Source organism: Trematomus bernacchii, unplaced genomic scaffold, assembly GCF_902827165.1.
Source record: "Trematomus bernacchii unplaced genomic scaffold, fTreBer1.1, whole genome shotgun sequence".
Classification (NCBI taxonomy): domain Eukaryota; kingdom Metazoa; phylum Chordata; class Actinopteri; order Perciformes; family Nototheniidae; genus Trematomus; species Trematomus bernacchii.
In genome coordinates this window covers 655,498-677,531 of record NW_022987802.1, presented here as the reverse complement: position 1 = coordinate 677,531, position 22,034 = coordinate 655,498, and positions in this window count along the sequence as shown.

Here is a 22,034-nt window from a genome sequence, read left to right as displayed (position 1 = left end):
GCCATCAGGACCCTGCATCTCCTCCTGAGGAGAAAAGGAAGGAGGGAGGAGGAGAGTGCTGCTGTGAGCAAAGAGTCTTGAATACATATTATTATTATTATTATTATTATTATTATTATTATTATTATCATTATCAGTAGTAGTAGTAGCAGTGTGTTAGTGAACTTACCTCAGAGCCTGAGGAGGACTGCTGAGCAGGAGCCTGAGCCTCAGGGGACTCGGGAGGGTCAGGTTGGTGAGGGGCGGCCGGGCCAGATGGCTCAGACTTGGGTGCGTCAGCCGGATCACCCAACCGGGCTGCTGTGCTGGTGGAGGGGGTATCTGGCTGGAAGATGGTCGGGTCCTCGACGTCTTCCTCAATACCCTCGTCCACCTCCTCCAGCGACTGGACCTGAGGGGTAGGAGCGACTAGTCGCAGAGGAGGAGGTGAGAGAGCTCTCTGCTGGTGGGCCAGAGGAGGAGGAGGAGGTGACAGAGCTCTCTGCTGGTGGGCCAGAGGAGGAGGAAGAGGAGATGCTGTGCACAGCAGCAAAACACAATTTGCAAAGCTTGCTTTCCAGTCCCTTTGCCAGAGGGGCTGAAAGGCTCCCTAAAGTCTTGATCAAAGCAGGGAGGTTTTTTAGAGTTGCATTTACAGACTCAATTTGACATGCCCAGTGAGTGTGCGACAGCTGCACAAGTTGTTTGTCCCCTACCTCTAGCTGTTTTTGAAATGTTTGCAATCTCTGATGGTGGACAAGAGACGTTGAGAATAAAGAGTAGAGACACTCCAGGAGATCAAAGAAGTCACGTGCCTCTGGGATGGCTTTGCAAGTGGCGCAAAGTACAAGATTGAGTTCATGGGCATAGCAGTGAACATAAAGTGCCTCTGGATGCTTCTCTCTGAATCGAGCTTGTACACCTTTCACTTTTCCACTCATAACAGCAGCACCATCATAACTTTGAGCAACACATTTAAAATGTCCTATTCCATGTTTCTCAAGTAGCTGCTCTAATGTGTCAGTAATGGTTTTAGCATCAAATGCTGCAAGCTGAGAAAGTCCAAGGAACCTTTCTTTCACTAGGCCTTGTGGATTTACATATCGCACACACAATGCAAGCTGCTCTGTGTGATTATCCCTTGCTTCATCCACCAGTACTGAGTACATTTTTGCCTCTTTAATCTCAGAGATTATCCTTGCCATTATAACGTCAGCGGTGCTTTCAATCATATAATTCTGTGATTAGGGTGAGAGGTAGGTCACACATGAAGGTGGCTTATACAGATGTAGCACTCCAGATAGGACTCCACCCAGCGGATTCCAACCAAAAACCCAGCGGATCCCAGTGGCTGTGAGATTAAAGCCCTCCCACTATTTCCTAAGAGGGCGTTGCCAAGGAGAGTTTTGTCACATTCCAATGGGCCATTACTTTTGAAACAAAGAGAGTCACAGCCCTGCGTTGATTTAAAGGGGACCTCAAGGTTCAAGGTTCAAGGTTCTTTATTGTCAATCTGACATAGCTACAGAGTAATTATGCAGTTGAAAATCTTATGTCACAGGCTTCTCCAACAATGCAACATAATAACATAACATAATAACAATAAGAGCAAGAGCAATACAAAAATAATAATAGTTATAAAAATGAAATAAAGTTATGATGTGGAATAGTGCAGTATGAGTCTATATACAAGTTATTGGAATGATATATATATATATTAGGTATTAGATACATACTACTGAGTAGCAGTTGAATGTTTGAAGTTGTTTCAACAGTTCAATTTTTTAACAGTCTCACTGCCCGCGGGAAGAAACTGTCTCCGAATCTTCTTGTCCTTGCCCGGATGCTGCGGTAACGTCTGCCAGACGGCAACAGAAAGAACAGTTTGTGGCTGGGGTGATGGGGGTCTTTGATAATCCGTAGTGATTTCTTCCTGAGCCGCTGGGAGTAAAGGTCCTCCATGGATGGCAGCTCCGTCCTGGTGATGTGCTGTGCAGTTTTCACCACCCTCTGTAAAGCCTTACGATCGAGGTCGGTGCAGCTGCCGTACCAGGCCGTCATGCTGCCAGTGAGGATACTCTCTATCGTGCACCTGTAGAAGTTGCAGAGTATCCTGGAATCCATTTTGAACCTCCTCAACCTGCGGAGGAAGAAGAGCCGCTGTCGAGCTTTCTTGGTGATGGTGGTGGTGTGAAGAGACCATGTCAGGTCCTCAGTGATGTGGACCCCAAGGAACCTGAAGCTTTTGACTCTCTCCACCGTAGTCCCATTGATGGCGATGGGGGCGTGTCCCTCTCCCTGCTGCTTCCTGTAGTCCACAATCAGCTCCTTTGTTTTGCTGATGTTGAGATGGAGGTTGTTATCCTGGCACCAAGATGTCAGGTTTTCGACCTCCTCTCTGTATGCCGTCTCGTCATCGTCTGTGATCTGGCCGATGACGGTCGTGTCGTCAGCAAACTTCACGATGGTGTTGGAGCTGTGTGTGGCCACGCAGTCGTGGGTGAACAGGGAGTAGAGGAGAGGGCTGAGCACGCAGCCTTGAGGGGCACCGGTGTTAAGAATCAGGGTGGAGGATGTGATGTTTCCCACCCGCACTGCCTGGGGTCTGCCTGTCAGGAAGTTCAGGATCCAGTCACAGAGGGCGCTGTTGAGCCCGAGGTCTCTGAGCTTGATGGCCAGCTTGGAGGGCACAATGGTATTGAATGCTGAACTGTAGTCAATGAACAGCATTCTCACATATGTGTTCCTGTTCTTCGAGTCCAGGTGTGAGAGGGCAGTGTGGAGGGTGAGGGCTATGGCGTCGTCTGTGGACCTGTTTGCTCTGTAGGCAAACTGCAGGGGGTCCAGAGATAAGAGAGGAGGGGAGTTTGACAGAGTAGCCTACACAGTAAAAGTACTCTAAATAGTATTTATCAATCCTCAACCTCCAAGCTATTTTAATATAGATTTGAAGAAAAAAACCTCGATGCTGACTTGACCACGCAAACGGGAAATACGGCCGCATCAATTCAGCAGTGTCAGTAACATCAAACAGAGAGATACTCATACTTTATAAGATAGGGATTCATGTCTGACAGTGCAAGACAGACAGCCAGATAGACAGATCGCGAGACAGACAGACAGACAGACAGACAGACAGACTGACTGACTGACAGACAGACAGACAGACAGACAGACAGACAGACAGACAGACAGACAGACAGACAGACAGACAGACAGACAGACAGACAGACAGACAGACAGACAGACAGACAGACAGAGACAGACAGACAGACAGACAGACTGACTGACTGACTGACTGACTGACTGACTGACTGACTGACTGACTGACTGACTGACTGACTGACTGACTGACTGACTGACTGACTGACTGACTGACTGACTGACTGACTGACTGACTGACTGACTGACTGACTGACAGACGCACCCACACACGGACAGACTGTCTTCTGTATGTTTTGCATGTAGCCATATATTCAATGTATATTCGTGCAAACACGCACCGCACTGTCTAGGCAAAGAGTATGAACCTTTATTTTGAAGAGTACAGCGAAAGCATAGGGCAAACTAGCCAATCAGAAGCAAGGAGGCACTGGAGACCCACCCACCTATGGAAACGAAACATTGAGTGGTATACTTGTTTTAACAGTAAGAACAGAAAAACGAGCTGAATTTCCGTTTTTTTGTTTTGGGGCAAAATTGAAAAACAAAAAAACCACCCGTTTCTGTTTTATTATTAGTTTCAATTAGAACTAAAAAACAAACGGTTAAAACGTACCTTGGTCGACTTGTGGTACAATTGTCTTATTTCATTGATGTTGAAACTGTAATTATTTCACCTCTAAAAGGACAAAGGAAAAGAAAGTAAACAAAAGGGAAAGGTGATATACTTCTGATTCTTCTGCAGAAGATTATTCATTGTCTTTGTTGTATGCTAAATGTTTTTTTGTTAACTTCATTCAGTAAATTGCCGCCTGTTCAATCCGAACCACCTGGTCTCTGGTCTAATTACTTTACTGTCTATCCACTCCAGTAGAATATAATTATTCTGATCCAATAGCTTAACCCAAGATAACAAGTACTACACATACTTTCTTTAATTATTGTTTGCTAGTTTCCCATTATATTTTTCTTTGAGCTCTTTTTTTTAAACATTTGTATATACTGTTTTTAGTACTGTATACTGTTGTGGCTGACATTTAAAAATGTTCTTCAGAGCTGAATGAATAAAGATGAAAGGAAAAGTAGAATGCATGTCATTTGTTGAGATTATTTCTGGTGTCTAAAAGACAGAGTCGTCAGCATAGAGGTTACTTCAGCTTGAATGACCTCACCAAAATATAAAAATAGCATTTTGGGGGTAGAGTTTTTAAAGTGTGTCTTTGGAACAGAGTTGTTAATGGGGGGCTCTGTGATGATGATGGTGTAAGACTGGAGCTGGAGGAAGGGGTAACGGCACATTCACACCCCTCCCCACTTCCTGCAGACCCTCCCCTCCATGGGGAGGGACAGACGTGAGATCTGAGGGTCTCAGATGTATGGAGCATGCATTTAGAAATTGAAATGTGAAGCAATTGTTCTGCGACGACTCCTCTTAGACTTGATGTGAAACTTTCAGGAACATTAGGATGGAGGTGTGAACCCCTCCTCTACGTCTAATGCCACCTTTAATGTCCTCTCCTGAGACGACCCCCCCTACAGACTCACAAATGTTTACACTTGTTATTATTCATGTTTGATCTCTTCACAGTTCCAGTTCCTGTCCTTCTTAAATCTGCAGTTATCACTTTTATATAACAAACATTGTTTTATACATTTCACAATTTGTTTTATAACTGTCTCAACACTGTAATATGTTTATTTTCTTTTTTTAAATTGCCGCTAGTTGTTACTAATTTTAATAATGGATGTGTACTCTGTTGTCTTTTTATTCTATAACTAACGTGTGTTTTTATTTTTCTCTATATTTAATAAGTTAGCTTAGTCTTTTTTTGCACATTTTACACAAAGTTCCCTTCTTGAATATCTGCAAGGCTTTCCTCGGCATACCAATACTGCACATTTATTATACTATGCGTATTAATATTATTTTTGAGTATATCTATATTACATGTAGATGCTGCTATATTTTAATGTTGTAATAGTTTTCTTATTGGTTTATTTCTTTGGTCCTTTTATTACAATTTAAATTATTTAATAATAACTGAAATATAGATAGTGCCTTTCATAAACCCAAGGACACTTCTACAGTAAAGAAAAGAAATAAAAAGGGAGAAAGACTAAATGCAAATCTAATAAAATATATGCATTAATGGAAAAAAGGGATAAATAAATACACACATTGATAAATAAGTAAAGTGATAATTTGATGAATATATTGGACTTAAAGCAAATATCAATAATTATTCAAATCTATAATAATAATACCTATACAAAATAATAAAAGGGGAAAACGATAAATGACTAAATAAATAAAACTAATCAGAATACTGTATGTATATATATTTTAATTCTCGTTCTATTATTTGTTGCTAGTAAACCAAGAACAAGCTTAAAAATATAATGAAAAGTGATTTGAAGTCATAAGGTATTAAACAGTTTCTAATGATGAGTCAAAGAGTCTCTTTGTGTTGACAAGTTTAATGAGAAACTAGAAAACAAGTTTTAAGTTTACAGCTCAGATTATTACAGCAGCAAGAATCACATTTACTGAGAACACAGAAAACTAATGGCCGTCACAATGAAGTCAAATAACATGAGAAAGTATTATATCAAACTTTCACTAGAACATGGGGTGTTCAAATAAAACAAGAACTTCACAAATGTACTTTATCACTTCTCATACCTAATGTGTCATAATGTTTTGAACATCACTTGAAGTAAATACAATAAAAAATTACCAAAAAGCAACTCAAACCTTTCAATTGAACCGAAACATGGAAAAAAAACGATTCAATGAACGTTACACACAGAAAAATGTGAAAAGGCTGGTTTAACCAAATAAAAAAAACGTTTTTATGAACCAGAGCACTCTCATATAGAGCTAAGTGTGTGAGGACAGCAGGATTTTGGGAGGTCTGAATGTAGTCCATAAACAACATGTTTATTAGAACGTAAAGTCACTGTTGGTCAGCTTTCCATTTAGAGAAAAGGAGGAGGAATGCTAGCTTGACTCAGAAAAGGATCAGATGGAGGCAGAGTGAGTGCGCTGATGGACTTTTAGTGTATCAGATCTTGTGAATGCTTTGTCACACTGGTCACATTGACATGTCTGTAAATGTGTCACACTTTCTCTCCAGTGTGAGTGCGTTCGTGGCTCTTATGATGACCACTTTGAGAAAAGATTTTCCCACATTGCTCACAACAGAATGGTTTCTCTCCCGTGTGACTACGACGATGGATTGTGAGTTGACTTGATGTATTGAAAGTTTTCCAACACTCTTCACAGCTGTGTGGTTTCTCTCCAGTATGAATGCGTTCGTGCAACTTAAGACTACCTTTCTGAGAAAAGGTGTCCCCACACTGGGTACAGCTGTATGGTTTCTCTCCAGTATGAATGCGTTCGTGCATCTTAAGATGACCTTTATCAGAAAAGGTGTCGCCACACTGGGTACAGCTGTATCGTTTCTCTCCAGTGTGAATACGATGATGGCTTGTGAGTTGACTTGATGTAGTGAATGTTTTCCCACACTCTTCACAGAGGTATGGTTTCTCTCCGGTATGAATCCGTTCGTGCATCTTAAGACTACTTTTATGAGTAAAGGTGTTCCCACACTGGGTACAGCTGTATGGTTTCTCTCCAGTATGAATGCGTTCGTGGATTTTAAGATGACCTTTATCAGAAAAGGTTTTCCCACATTGGTCACAGCTGAAAAGTTTGGGTTCCTTTCTTCTTCTCTGTTTCTAAAAAAGACAAACAGATAAAGAGTCAGTGAGAGGCCTTGGTGCATATATATCTTAAAACAAAAATAAGAGTCTGTAAAATAAACCCCACAATTTTCAAGTTTGTTTTCTCATTAAATAAAAGTACAGGTTTAAAGTCCTTAACCAGTTAACCTGTTAAGCCCCAAGCCTGTTCTTCAGGTCTCAATGACAATAACTTCCCTTCTAAAAGGGGAAAATTAATAATCTTTTTTCTCAAAGCAATGATAAACCTGTGAGTTGGATGTAGTGTTAATTTCGTCAGCTATTTTTTTATTTAGTTGAGTCTTGGTCCCGTGTTAAATTTCCTTTTTAGTTTTAGTCATATTTAGTCACCTTCATCCTGTTTTTATTTAGTCAAGTTTTAGTCGACTAAAAGTCTGAGCATTTTAGTCTTATTTTAGTCAAAGAAAACTAATTCTTTTAGTCTACTTTTTGTCAATGAAAACGGTTGAGTCTTTTTTAGTCATCAGATTATATAGAACATTTCAGTCAAACTAGTCTAGCCAAAACCAATAATTTGTCATTTTAGTCAAATTTATTTCACAATAAGATTATATCTTGTCCTAATCGGGGGGTATTCGGTTAACGCGACCACTGCCAAGCCCTGTTGCTCCCATTTAGACCCGAATCTTCCTGACAGTTCACAGTGTGCCGCTGGCCTGGTGTAATTCAAATGTACCGCCTCGCGCAGCACAGACACACAGCTGCTGCCCAGCCACAGCACCGGAAATGGATCTGCTGGGAGAAAAACTGATTATCAGAGATGTAACGTTATCTTTGATAATATTTCGTCTAAAGAGAGATTTTGGCAGTTCTATTTCATACTTACTGACCGCCAGAGGCGGTGCTTTAGCGCTGGATATCTTCTGTCTCGCGCATGCGTAGGTCGAATATTTATATCAACAAAGTCACGTGTGACCTCGTATGACCCCGGAAGGCATAAGTTCCGGTGTTGTCAACGAGTTCAGTTCTTTTTCATCTTCTCGCTGCGCAGGTTACTACTTTATGAGTAGAAGCCAAGCTAGCTTATTGAAAATTCTAGCTCATCGCCTGTAGCCTTGCGATCGTCTCGATCGGAGTTGCGGGCTAGAAACGCTCGCCCTCCAAAGGCTGCGACGAGCTGTCCGCCCTCCCAAGGGAGGGGACCGCGGTGTTCACCGCTCGGACCCCAGGAGCTCCGGACCGGTAAAGAGCGGACGCTCCTGCACGTCAGCCGGTGAGATCGCTACCATTTATCGCTGATTGTGCTATCTATTCTCAAGCTAATGAGATAATTGTGTACAAGTTAGCCGAGGGCTCTCGCTAATTTGTTACTGCACTAGTGAAGGGAGCGTCTCCGCCAGAGATGGGGTCGTTACTAAAAAAAAGTAATATATTACATATTACTTTAAAAAAAAAGTAATATATTACACTACTTCGTTACTCTCTACATAAAGTAACTTGTTACTTTACTCGTTACTTTACTCGTTACTTTACTCGCAGGGCCGGCCCGCCCCTCCCTGCAGGCAGATCACGCAGACTGCTAAAGTTTCAAAAGTTCTCTTTAGTTCAGTTTCCATTGTCGCATAAGACTGATCCAGATAGCTCTGACTATGGCTGTCCTCTGTCTCCTGCTATCTGTATTTTGCGCAGTATATCTCTGAACGATGCGATGGTGATTCCACTGTGCAAATGGGCAACATTACCTCTACTATGAAGGATGCTACAAGCCTGTCCATCTCTGCTTTGGTTACCGGTCCTCCAAATTCTAATTTGTGCTGCTTCGGAATCGGCGGCGGCGACTCACAACATCCTCACTCTGGGTTCGGGGGTCCTTAGCTATTAGCTTCACCTTAGCATGTGTTCTTTGCAGGTGTTTGTTGAGGTTTGACGTGGTGTTTACAGCAGCAGATAACAGCTTCTGGCCTGGACACAGTTTGCACCTCACCGTCACATTCCTGTCTATTCTTCGGACGAACTCAAAATAATGGGCTTACCTCCACCCCTCGAAAGTTATCGCTGACTCAGCCATGTTTATGGAGCACTGCACGTGGAGATGTGGACGCGCAAGTCGCGCAGATTACGTACATATAAACCTGCGGCGGAAACCCCTCTTGTCTGTCAGTGTGATTATGACTGATTTTATAAAAGTAACGAAGTAACGCGTGTCGGGGCAATGTTAGTAACTGTAGTGTGATTACTGAATTATAAAAGTAACGCGTTACACTACTCCATTACCGACAAAAGTAATATTATTACAGTAACACCCAACTCTGGTCTCCGCCCCCCCCCTTTCACTGCATACATTTGGTTCCTTGCCTGTTCTATCGTCCAGTTAGCTGAGTGTTTTCGTTCAAGCTAACTGTTACGGCGCTAGTGAAGGGAGCGTCTCCGCCCCCCTCTCACAATTAGTTCCTGTTCTATCCTCCAGTTAGCTGAGTGCTCTCGCTCAAAGCTAACTTGCTACAGTGCAAGTGAAGAGAGTGTCTTCGCTCCCCTTTTCACTGCACACAGTTGGTTCCTGTTCCATCCTCCAGTTAACTGAGTGCTCTCGCTCAAAGTTAACTTGCTACAGCGCTAGTGAAGAGAGTGAATCCGCTCCCCTCTCCCTGCACACAGTTGGTTTAATGCCCGTTCCATCCTTCAGTTAGCAGAGTGCTCTCGCTTAGGCTAACTCGCTACGGCGCTAGTGGAGAGAGTATTCCCGCTCTCCTCTCACGGCATAAACCCATTAACTGACTTCATTTTTCTCACCCCAGTTAGCAGAGTGCTCACGCTCAAGCTAACTACTATTGTGCTCACTCCCCTCCACTGCAGATTTGTTTCCTGGCCCAGTTATTTACACTCAGCTGAGTGCTCTAGCTATCGCTAGGTCTAACAGCTCTAACACCTGTATGGCTCCTCTTTAACCAGAGGATGGCCATGACCTTTGCCCCTCTTGTCTTGGCCTCGAGCATCTGAGGGAGGGCCTTTCGGAGGACCCGTGCATGAATTGCACCATCATGCCTCGTGCGGTAAGAGCTGCTACACTAGCCGAGGTTGAACTACTGACTGAGGGTGGCCTTCCCCCTGCACAGTCGACTACAGTCCAACCTACCCATCCTAGGCGTTGGGCCGCAGAGGCTGCGGGTGCACCGCCCAAGAGGAGGACTAAGCCTGATAGGCTGTCCTCCAGGGTGGACCTACTCACTACTGAGCTAGCCCAGATGAGGTCACTCCTCTTGGCTCTCCATTCTGGTGCCCGTACAGAGCACGCCGCTGCACCCGATCCACCTGTGGCTGAGCTGGTTCTAGATGACGATGTGTTCTCGATGGCAGCTTCAGCCACTCAATTTAATGAGTATGACGGGGAGAGGCCATCCCATGCTTCTGGGCCTGGCCCCTGTACCTCAGCTCATGCCCCACGAGGGGGCCGGCCCGCTACGGTCCTGTTAACTCGCCCCCAAGGCAGCCTCGGTATCCGGCTAACCGTCGCCCCCCCAGAGCCAGAGGCCAGGGGGCAAGGTACTGAGGGTCTGGGGCCGGCTGTTGGTTATTTCTCCCAGCAGCAGCTCAACTACTGGGTAGCTCAAGCTTCAGACACCTGCTTCAGCTTCAGTTCCGACGCTGGCCCCCAGTCTACAGCCGGGTCAAGATGACAACCATAAGCGACCCGGCAAAATAAATCGCCCTAAACCAGGAGCTGTCAGTCCTCCTTGCCATGGGTGCAATCGAGCCTGTGGACCATATCTCCCAGGCTTCTACTCAACCTACTTCCTGGTAATCCTCGATCTGAGGGGACTCAATAAGTTCCTAAAGATTTTACCTTTCCTTATGCTGAGCACAGCGGACGTTCTTCGTACCGTGGCCAGGGGGGAATGGTTCACGTCCGTCGACTTGAAGGACGCTTATTTTCATGTGCCTATTGTGCCTCATCACAGGCAGTTTCTTCGCTTTGCCTTCAGAGGTCGTCATTTCCAGTTCAGGGTGCTCCCATTCGGACTCTCCCTCTCCTTAGACGACTGGTTAATCTGTGCACCATCCCGGTTACAGACGATCCAGGACACGGCTCTCCTTCTCTCTCATGTCACCCGGCTAGGCCTCAGGGTGAACATGGAGAAGAGTTGTCTGAACCCCTCTCAGAGCCTAACCTTCATTGGGGTGGCTCTGGACACAGTCACTCAATCAGCGATAGCAGTGTTCTCGCCCCCACTCCTGATAGACGCGCTGCTTCATTCTAGCAGCAGCTGCCTGGCTAAACTGCCCTGTTAAATGTCCTTATCTAATCCACCTAGGTGAAGGCAGTGCTCTCGCTCCCGCTCTCTCTGCTGGTAACGTGGGTGTAGGACATTTACATCCCTCTCTGTGTTCGGCGAGTAGGAGCATTGCTCTACTCTTTACGTTCAGCAGGTAGCTAGTGGAGGCTGTGTTCTTGCACCCGCTCCCGGTTACGCTGCATCTGGAATTCATCGGGCTCCCTTCTGGCAGTTGTTGTTGATTGTATGCTTTGTAATATGGACAATGAATCTGTGCATATCACCACCCTATCTGGTCTGACCTCTTCAACCCACTGTAATCCTATTATCACAGCAAGCATTTCTGCTGTGTACACTGATAATTGATCAGACGCTCTTTTGAAATAGATATTTTAAATTCTGGGATGTATATACCAACTCCAACACACTCTTCCTTGTTCTTAGAACCATCTGTGTACATTTGTAGGTAATTGTAGTACTTTTCATTCAGGTACATACTTGTTTTAATTCCCACTTCATTTATTTCCCACTCTTTTTTCCTTTCTTCAATACTCATATCTAGTTTAGCTTCTGGGAAAAGCCATGGGGGAACACGGCTAAATGGCGTTGCTTTGGCAAACGTGATATTCTCCACTCCATATGCCCTCGTTCTCTCCTTACTCGTCCAGCCAAACCCACGTCCCTGGAATTTTGCATATAGGAAGGGAACCGCAAGGCAGATGAGGAGGCTAAGAAAGCAGCACAAAGACAGTGACATGACAATGATCAATATATTTCTGAAAATATGCAACACATTGATCATGACATACTAAAAGACATGCAAACAAATGCACCTGAAAAAGAGAAGATATACTGGAAGAAGAAATTGTGTACACAGAATAAAGAGGGGTTGTGGGAAAGTACAGAAGGCAAATTTGTATTACCAAAAAGCTTATTTCGATATGCAGCTATATGGAGCCATGGGTTGGACCGCGGCTCAACAGTGGGAATGGTGGACATAATACAGAAGATATTCACAGTCTATGGCTTTACAAACTACTCTAAAAAAAAATTGTTTAGCATGTTCTGTGTGTGCACAGTATAACCCTCAGGGACAGTTTAGACCAAAGAGAGGTAAAATACCTGAGCCCAGTATCCATTTCAGCACATTTGCATGGACTTTATTGAAATAAATAAATGTGAGGGAATGAAATATTGTCTAACAATCATTGACATGTACTCAAAATGGATTGAAGTTTTTCCAACTAGAAATCCAGATGCATTGACAGTTGCTAAAGCTTTGACAAATCACATAATCCCACGTTTTGGAATTCCAGAAAAGATCTATAGCGATAATGGCACACACTTCGTAAATAAAGTAATTCCGGATTTGACAGCTGTATTTGGAATACAATTAAAACGACATTGTTCTTATCATCCACAGTCAGCAGGGTTGATAGAAAGAAATAAGGGTACAGTAAAAACTAAACTGAAGAAGATGATGGCCGAGACAGGGAAAACATGGATGAGATGCTTAGCACCAGTGATGCTAAGCATGCACATCCTACCTAGTGCTAGAGGGCTGTCACCTTTTGAAATGTTATATGGAAGACCATATTATCTGCCTGAGTTAAAACCATTTGTAAGAGAGGACGAAAGTATGAGTGAAAACACAGCAGAATATGTGGCAAAAATGTTGAGAAGAAAAGAGATCACAAATGTTCTTGTCCCATCTGCACAGGAAGTACCTGACTCCACACAGACAGTGAAGCCAGGAGAGTGGGTGTTCACCAGAGCGATCAAGAGAAAGAGCTGGCACTCGCCCCTACCAAGTACTCCTGTCTACACCGACTGCAGTTAGAGTGGCGGAGAGACCGTCCTGGATACATCTGACTCATTGTAAAAAGGTACATCAGTTGTCTTCACCTGACTGCGGAGCTGGCTAAACCTAAAAACAGAAGCTCGCCTCTACTGTGGTGAAGTCTGGCTACAAAGGGGGGTGATTCCAATATGGGCACTCGTCTCAAACCAGTGAAGAAACCAACAGAACCCAGTAGAATTTAAAGAGTGGACGTTAGCAGGGAAACAGTAACGGGTCTGAGTGATAGCAACTGACGATGTATCAAAGAGAGAGAATTAGACCATGGCATCCATTCAGATCACTGACAAGTATATCTGCATGGTTTATCAGAACACCCCGGCTGGGAGAGTTTGTGAATCATGGGAACAGGCACTTTGGACCACAGCAGAGATAGATTGGGGGTACCGGGGATATGATTTTTGCGAAAATCGGAAGTCCAGACTGACACTTAGAAGATTGGTGCCACCTATGTATTGCAAATGAGAGAGCGACCCGAGTGTGAGTGTAGGAGACCTGCCTTGGTGCAAGGAGACACACAACGTCACGGTCACAACAGGAGGGTACGAGGCGTCTTGGTTCAATAGACACACCACTGCTCGAGCTGACATGTGGTGGTATTGTGGGGGTAAGAAATTATTCCCCGTACTGCCCGTTAACTGGGCAGGTAGGTGTGCTTTGATACAACTAGTGATGCCGTTCTATGCCCTACCAGTGAGTGCCAAAGACCTCCTAGATCCCGTTAGGGAGCCAAGCAGGATAGATAGCCGTAAGAGAGGGTCTGTCTACACGCCACCTGGGAGTTTTAACCCATCAATATACATAGACGTTTTGGGGGTGCCCAGGGGGGTTCCTGACGAATTTAAGGCAAGAAATCAAGTAGCAGCAGGGTTTGAATCATTTCTATTTTGGTGGGCTACAATTAACAAGAATGTTGACTGGATAAATGATCTGTTCTACAATCAGATGAGGTTCATAAATTACACACGAGATGCAATTGAGGGACTTCATGGACAACTGGATAAGACGAGTTTGATGGCTTGGCAGAATAGAATGGCACTTGACATGTTGCTGGCGGAGAAGGGAGGGGTGTGTAAAATGTTTGGCTCTTCATGTTGCACTTTTATCCCGAATAAACTGTAACCAGAGCTTTAAAGGGTTTGACTTCCCTTTCAGTAGAGTTGGCCGAGAATTCAGGATTTGAGGATCCTTTCAGCAAAATATTGGGACCATGGTGTGAGACATTTTTAGAATAAATCAATTTCTATGCAACTATAAATGTGATGAACTACTGGCGTGATCTGCCTCAATGTTTTGATTATTATTAAAACATGTGCCTATACAATCTACCTACCTCAGCCGTTTGGGTACCTTTGTATGGGTCATGGGGAAGAGTTCTGTATCATATTCCACAAGGACCCACTTTCCCACTTCTAAAACAGGCTCTGACTCCACATTCACTTCCTCTCTGAAGTTGAACTCCTTTGGGTGAAAGCATCCACATGCAGAGCCGCAAAAACAGGACACTTCCCTGGTCTGGATTACCCCTGGTTTTGTCGATGTCACCTTGGGGGGGGGGGGGGGCACTAGCATCGGGAATGCTAGTGCCATAGGACACGATTCTGTCTGCTAGGTTTTTAAGGGCTCCACCCACTCCATCAGAAGCACCCTTTCCATGTGACGCCTCTGTGAAATTCCACGTCACTTTTTCAAACCCTTGCATGAAAGGCACTGTAGAGGCCAGGTAAAAGTTAGTTCTATTTCGATATTGCGACGTGGGACCATCAGAAATGAAGTGGATGCTCCTGGCATTTGGATGCTCCTTTCGAATGCTCTGAAGCACTGGGATAAGGTGTGCCCATGTGGCTATGGCATCATGCTGAAGACAGGCTGACAGAGATGCAAATGACTCCACCCTGCCACTACCAAGATAGATTACTCCAGTATGGAGGGTTACCTGCTCGTTGCCACCTCCAAAGTGAGTTTCCTTTATTTCCCTTGTGTATTTACAAGCATAGTTCTCACTGTAGTCAATGTGAACCACTACATCATTTTGGGTCAGGGTCTCTCTCAATTTCCTCAGTCTTTCAAACTGGTGCTTTATGTTGTATATGTGTCTTGAGAAGTTTGAGAGGTGGTCCTGTGTGAGTTCCACTAGTTTGTCAATGGAGGTATGCCTCTTTTCAAGAAACACCTTTCTCACCTCCCTCTCTTGAGTGGACCCATCTTTGCTTTTCTGTGCTACGAGTACAGATTTATTGATCCACTCCTCCCAAACAATGATGTTACCTTTTGTGGAAGGATCCAGTGTTGTTTGTATTGTCTTATCCTTGCAATTGCTGCATGTTCTGTACATGCAGGACTTGTCCTCATCACTACAGACAATAGTCTGTACTATGTCTCTTGGGGATGATGTTCCTATAACCCCAAGTTGGTCCAGCTTCTTTATTTTTAAACCAACGTTTTCATGTATTTTGCAAGCACATGTTTCTCTGTCTGTAACTTTTCTCTGGCCAATCCAAAATGGTCTAAGTTTAAAAAATTGGGACTTTGAAAGGCTGTGCCTGGGATTCTCTGACAGAAATCGTTTATACAAATTTGCCATTGTGTCTGTTAAGGCTCTCTTCCGAAATATCTGGCCCTTTCTCCTAATCTCCCCAGATTTCCCATTTATAATGGTGGTGACTTCATCGTGATGAAGAAAGCGGCTGACCAGAGTGCGCATTAGTCTTCTCTTGCTGTTACAAGCCAAAGTCCTCTGAGGACCTCTCTTTGCAACATTTTTTTGCACCTCTCTGCCTTCATTGCTGCAGATTACCTGCTTTCTCTTGGGCATATTTTCAAGTCTCTTGAGCCTTTTCCTGAGATTGACCATCTCATTGGTCCTCTCCAGAAGCTTTTCTTCCGTGTGACGCAACTTTGACCTCAATCTCGAAAGGGTTTTCTTTCTTTTGCTCCTATTTTTGTGCAATTTCTTTGGTGTTGACATCATCGGACCGTGTGTCTCTTGATAGGTATCTCTTTTTTTTTTAGCAGCTGAGTTTGTTTCAGGGGCATTGACTTGCTGATTGATTGCTGGTTGATGATGTTGTTCATCCTCTTCCTCAATGGGTGGTGTTATGGCGCGTTTCCACTACAGCGCGGAGCACGGTTTAAGAGGGCTGTGACGTCAGCGGCCCGTCTTTGGTTGCGTTTCCACTTGGCCTAGTACCGGCCGGCGGGTCCTAATTCACAGTTTTTCTGGCCTCATAAAATCGTGGGTCTAGGGCCAGAGACAACCGGGCTGAGTGTGTGATGTCAACACTCTCGGCTGCTGATTGGTCGGAGAGAATCGTCACAATCGGCGTGCGAGATAATCCATTTTTACAAACAGCATTTTTGTTAACAGAGGAGCTACAACAATGGCAAAGAAAAGCACACCATGGTCGGTCGAGGAAGTGACGACGTTCCTCCATTATATTGCAGATGATAAGGTCCAGCGGGTGCTCGACGGGACAACTCGCAATATCAAAGTCTTTCAGGAGGTCTCTACACAGACACTGGACTCTCCAACGGCGTTACTGGAGTCTGCATGGTATGTTTTTGCTAACGCTCTGTTATTTGCTTGAAAGCTTTGTGTCCCTGCTTTGTGTCCCTATCTGTTCTAAAGCTCACTTCTAACAAATAAGTCTATTTTATCCTTACATTTATGTTCGACAACCCATGCTTTTATGGAGCCCCGAAGGCTAGCTAGCTAGCTAAGGCAGATAGCATTAGCGAGAGCTATTGTTTGCTAACACCATATGTGCCATTGTTTACGTTCAGTTTGATTGATTGATTGAAAAGTTTATTAACAGCTTGTATATTGGGTACAGTACAGTACAGCTCAAAACATACAATTGTTAAGGGGATGCAGACCAGAGAAAGACTTTCGTCTTGTTTACATCAGGGTCCCCCATTTCCAATTCATCATATCATTTAAGACATATAAGACATATTTGACATACAGATGGCTTATTTACAATTTACATACAGGTGGTTTTTTACATACAGATGGCTTATTTACAATTTTCATTTTAGATTTCGTTCTAATACATCCTAACCGGACATTTAAGACATACCAAGTCTACAGATATACAGTTAGTAACAGAGTCTAAAATGCGAGTATATACATAGATGGGGGGGGGAAGCTGTCCATTGTACGACAGGTTGAGATTTGTACCATTACCGGGGCCAGTTTTGCAATGCTTTCCCCCGAAGGTGCTCTTTAAGAGAGGTTTTGAAGGTAAGTATAGTTTTACTTTCCTTTACAGTTGTGGGAAGAGCGTTCCACCTTGATGTGGCATAATTGCGATATGTGTATTCCCCTTTTTTTGTGCCAAATCTGGGTTTTACATGATTTGTGGAGCTCCCTCTGGTGTTATGATCATGGTATTCCTTGACCTTTGGGAAGAATTTTGACATGTACATGGGTACCATAGAGGTGTAGTGGATCTTGTAGACCAGGCCCATTGCAAGTAGCTGTACTCTGTCGTCTACTCTAAGCCATCCTAGGTTGTCAAAGTGGGCAGAGGTGAGGTGGGTTCTAGATGAAAGGTCAAGCCGTAGTCTGACCAGTTTATTTTGCGATGTTTGAAGTTTTATTTTTAGCGCCTTGGAGGTGCTATGGTACCATGACGTGCAAGCATAGTCATAGTACCCTTGAATGAGTGCTCCTGCCAGAGTTTTCAGGGTGTTTTTGTTTACCAGAGAGGAGATCCGGTATAGGAATCTAGTTCTTTGATTGACTTTTTTTATTACATTGGATGCCATTTTGTCACAGGAGAGGTTTGCCTCAAGAATAGATCCTAGGTATGTAATTTCCTTCTTACTTGTGACAATAATGTCACCCACTGCAACTGAGAAGTCGTCGGATTTGCTGAGATTATGTTTCGAACCGAAGAGAATGGACTCTGTTTTACCCAGGTGTAATGATAATTTATTATCGGCGAGCCAGGTGCAGATTCTGCCGAGCTCGGAGCTGAGGGTTTTTTCAACCTGCAATCTGCTCCTGTCAGAGACCAGCAGGGCTGAGTCGTCCGCGAACAGGAACAAGTTGCAGTCACATGCTGATGACATGTCATTTGCATAAATTAGGAACAGTAACGGACCTAATATGCTTCCTTGTGGAACACCACAGCTCACTGGGAGGGGGGGGGACAGAGTACCGTTTACCTCCACCATCTGTTCTCTCCCCTCCAGGTAGGATTGCATCCAGCTCACCGATAGTTTATCAAAACCAATTGCTTTTAGCTTGTCAATCAGAATGGGGTGATTGACAGTGTCGAAAGCCTTTTGTAGGTCCAGCATCACCATGCCGCAGTATTTACCCTCGTCCACCTCTTGTTTGATGTGGTCGTTCAAATAAAGAAGGCATGTGTCAGTGGAGTGGGATGTTCTAAAGCCAGATTGAAATTCATAGATTAGTTTCTTTTCTGCGAGGTACTTTTCGACCTGTTCATATACTATTTTTTCCATGACTTTCGAGATGGAGGTAAGTATAGAAACAGGGCGGTAGTTGCCTGGGTCCAATTTGCTGCCCTTTTTGTGCAGGGGGGTTACTCTTGCAATTTTGAAGTCTTTGGGTACTTTTCCCTGTTTTATGGAGAGGTTAATTATGTGAGCTATGACTGGTGAGATGGCGGTTGCTGTGTCTCTGAGGAATTTGGAGGGGATATTGTCGTGGCCAGTGGCCTTGTTAGGTTTGAGGGCGCTCAGTTTAATGAGTACCTCTGCTGTTGTTACCCTTGCTAGACTGAAATCATCTTTGCGTACCCCTAGGTTTTTGTAGTAGGTCATGATGTGATCTACTCCAAAAAGCCCTGAGTGGGAGGGTAATTTATTTACAAGAGTTGTGGCTATGTTTGTGAAAAAAATGTTCAAGTACTTGGCCACATCCAGTTTGTCTGTGATGAGCCTGTTATCTGTCTTTATGTTTAAGTTTGAAAATCTCGTTTTGAGTTTTTTACTGCAGCCAAGCTGGTTATTGAGTAATTTCCAAAGTTCACGGGGTTTATTTTTGTTTTCCTCAGTTTTGTCATTGATGAAATTCTTTTTGGCAGTTTTGATCATGGAGCTTACGTCATTTCTTAGTCTGTTTCTTTCAATTTTTAGTTCAGTCACGTGGGCCTGGAGTTCACTGCTCGTGCTTTTGGAAAGCATTGACTGACTTTTATGAAACTCAGAGCATTTTTTGTCTCTGGTTTTCATGGCGGTCAGTATGCCGGAGTGCATCCACGGCTCAGCGCGATTTTTTACCCTGGTTGTTCTTAGGGGGGCCAAATCATTGAGTATTGCAGAGAATTTGTTTTTGAAACCAAGCCATGTTTCTTCAACTTGTGTACCACTGAGCTCATCTGACCAGTCCAGGCTCTCCAGTTCTAGGTTAAAGGCCTCGCTAGAGTAGTTTTTGAGGTCTCTAGATATGACTGTTTTGTGACAGCCGGCCTTTTGTTTTAGCTTTTTGCGGGTACAGAATATCATATAATGATCACTTAAACCGCATGCTATAACCCCTTTACTGGAGATCCTGGACCTGTCAGAGGTCAGAATGAGATCAATGGTAGTTTGTGTTGTTTCACATACCCGGGTGGGTTGGGTGATTAGCTGGCTGAAGCCGTGCAGATCACAAATCCTACTGAAGGACTTGAAGACGGACGTGTCTTTACGTTGCATATCCGTGTTCCAGTCTCCAATAATAATTGTCTCTACATCCCCCACATCAGCCAAACACCCATCTAATGTATCATAAAAGTCACTCTGTTCCGGTGGTCTATAGATTGTCCCGACTATTACAGATTTAGCATTGTCAAAAAGAATTTCAACCCACACAGATTCAATATTTTCATGATGCAGGTCAGTACGGTTTTTGAAATTGGTGTCTTTATGTATGTACATGCAGACACCACCTCCATTCACGTTCCTGTCCCTTCTCACTACAAGATAATCTTCAATTTCAATCTCTGAATCTGTAATGGAATTGTCCAATTTGGTCTCAGAAAAGCATAATATGCTTGCCTTACCGTTCATGAACAGTTGCCTGAGTTCAGCCAGTTTGTGTCTCAGGCTGTTAGTGTTCAGATGAAAAATATGTAGTCCATTTTTGTTGTTTAAATGCATAATGTCGTCAGCTTGCAGATATTTGTCTTTGTCCGTTACAGCAAACGGCTTGCGGCCTGCCGTGGTGCTTGGAGCGGTGGGGTGGTGGGGGGAGGGAGGCTCCGTTGTAGCTTTAGCCGTCGATATGCTAGCAGGGTGGCTAACAACATGGTGGATATTTGTTCCCTCGGATCTCGGTTCTCTTCCTCTCGTCACTGCCTCATGCGTGTCTGTCTGCCGAGGCGTCCCCGGGGGAATGTCGAAGTCTCCGTTGATTCCTCGGTCTCCGCTGTCTCCATGGTCTCTGTTGTCGTCGCGTAGTTGTTGCTGTAGCGGAAGAGATGCTAGTTGTGATGCTAGTTGTGATGCTAGCTCCTCGAGCCTGCAGGAATGGCTTCTTGTCTGCACCGGGCCCGGATTCAGATGGATGTCTCCCGCTAACAATAAGACCAAGACGATCATACTTCTTCGGTCTAGTTTGCCTGACGGGGGTAAGTACTTTCGCGTCGGGTTTGCAGTTAATAATGCATGAATGCTTGCACTTCCAAAAGCGAGGTGTTTCCTTTCCCAGCCGTTGAGAAGGTAAAAGTCATTGTGGTTCATTTTATCCCTGCTTTCACTACTCTCCTTCTCTAAGTGATGTTGCCTCATTGATGAGTTGAGGTAGGAGTCCATAATCCATATTGTCAGGAGGATGAAATATGTAAAAAATCGTGAGGAATAACCTCCAAAGCGGGAGCTCTCGAAAATGCGACCACTCATAGCGAAACCGGAAGGACAAGGACAAGGAAGTTTGTCTTTTCTATAGTTGTTGTTGCTATTTATAGTATTGTGCTGCAGTAGTTTGTGGAATTTACAAGTCATGTTTCTGTTCTAGAAGATGACATTGGGACTAGCGAGGAGGAACAGTTCCGAACAACGTCCTCTGCATCAACAGCACAAACTCCAGCTCGACCACAGACACCAACACGAGCACAGACACCAACGCCGAGTGCCAGCTCGACACCGCTGCGTGTGGTTCTAGGTAAGAAATAGGCTGGAATTGTGACTTTAAAAAAAAAAAAAACTTTAGACCATCCATCGTCAGTAAGTAAAATAAGCTGTACCACTGTGTGGGAATGCTCTGTTACAAGTAAAGTAACTAGCTAGTAAGCAGCTAGTATCTAAGGCCAGAACTTTCTTTAATTCATCCTTACTGTTGTTCTGTTTATACATTTTATTCTTATCCTTTTGTGACCTGTACCTGTCCTGTGTTTTTTCATTCTTATTGCTAATTATTATTGCTATAATTATCTTGTCACCCAGGCAAGAGGAACCGAGGAGGAGAGGATCTGGCCCTGCAGGATCGGCAACTGGCCCAGCAGAATCAATGCCATGCCTTTTTTATGCTGCTGCGCTGCAACCAACATTTCTTATTTTTAAGTTACAATGCCATGCCTTTTTTATGCTGCTGCAAGAAAACACTTCCCAAATTGTGTTAAATAAAGTACTTATTTGACTTATCTTATTGCTTGTTGATAAATAATTGCACCCACCAGCGATCACACAGAAAGATGGCATCATCTAGGCGTCCCTCTGCAGTCAGAAATATCATAAACACCATCGTCCACAAAGCACTGTACAGGGGTTTATGGATTTAAGAGAATACTTATCACAGTGAAACCTTTATCATCTGTTGCAATTAAAGCAAATAAGAGAATAAATACTTGGTTAAATAATACTTTTGAACTCTTTAGCAGGACAACTCTGCATACTGTTTGAAATTGAGTTTGCTAGCTTGAGGTCCTCCTCTAAAACATAACATTACATATTTTGTAATGGTATTAAGAATACATGATAAATAAATACATGTAGTAAAAATTACTCAATTGTAATACCCTCGTTGTGCTAGACTCAAACACATTGCTTATATATTTCAAAGAGAAGAGAACAAAAGAAAACACCTATACAAAGAGAGCGGTGCA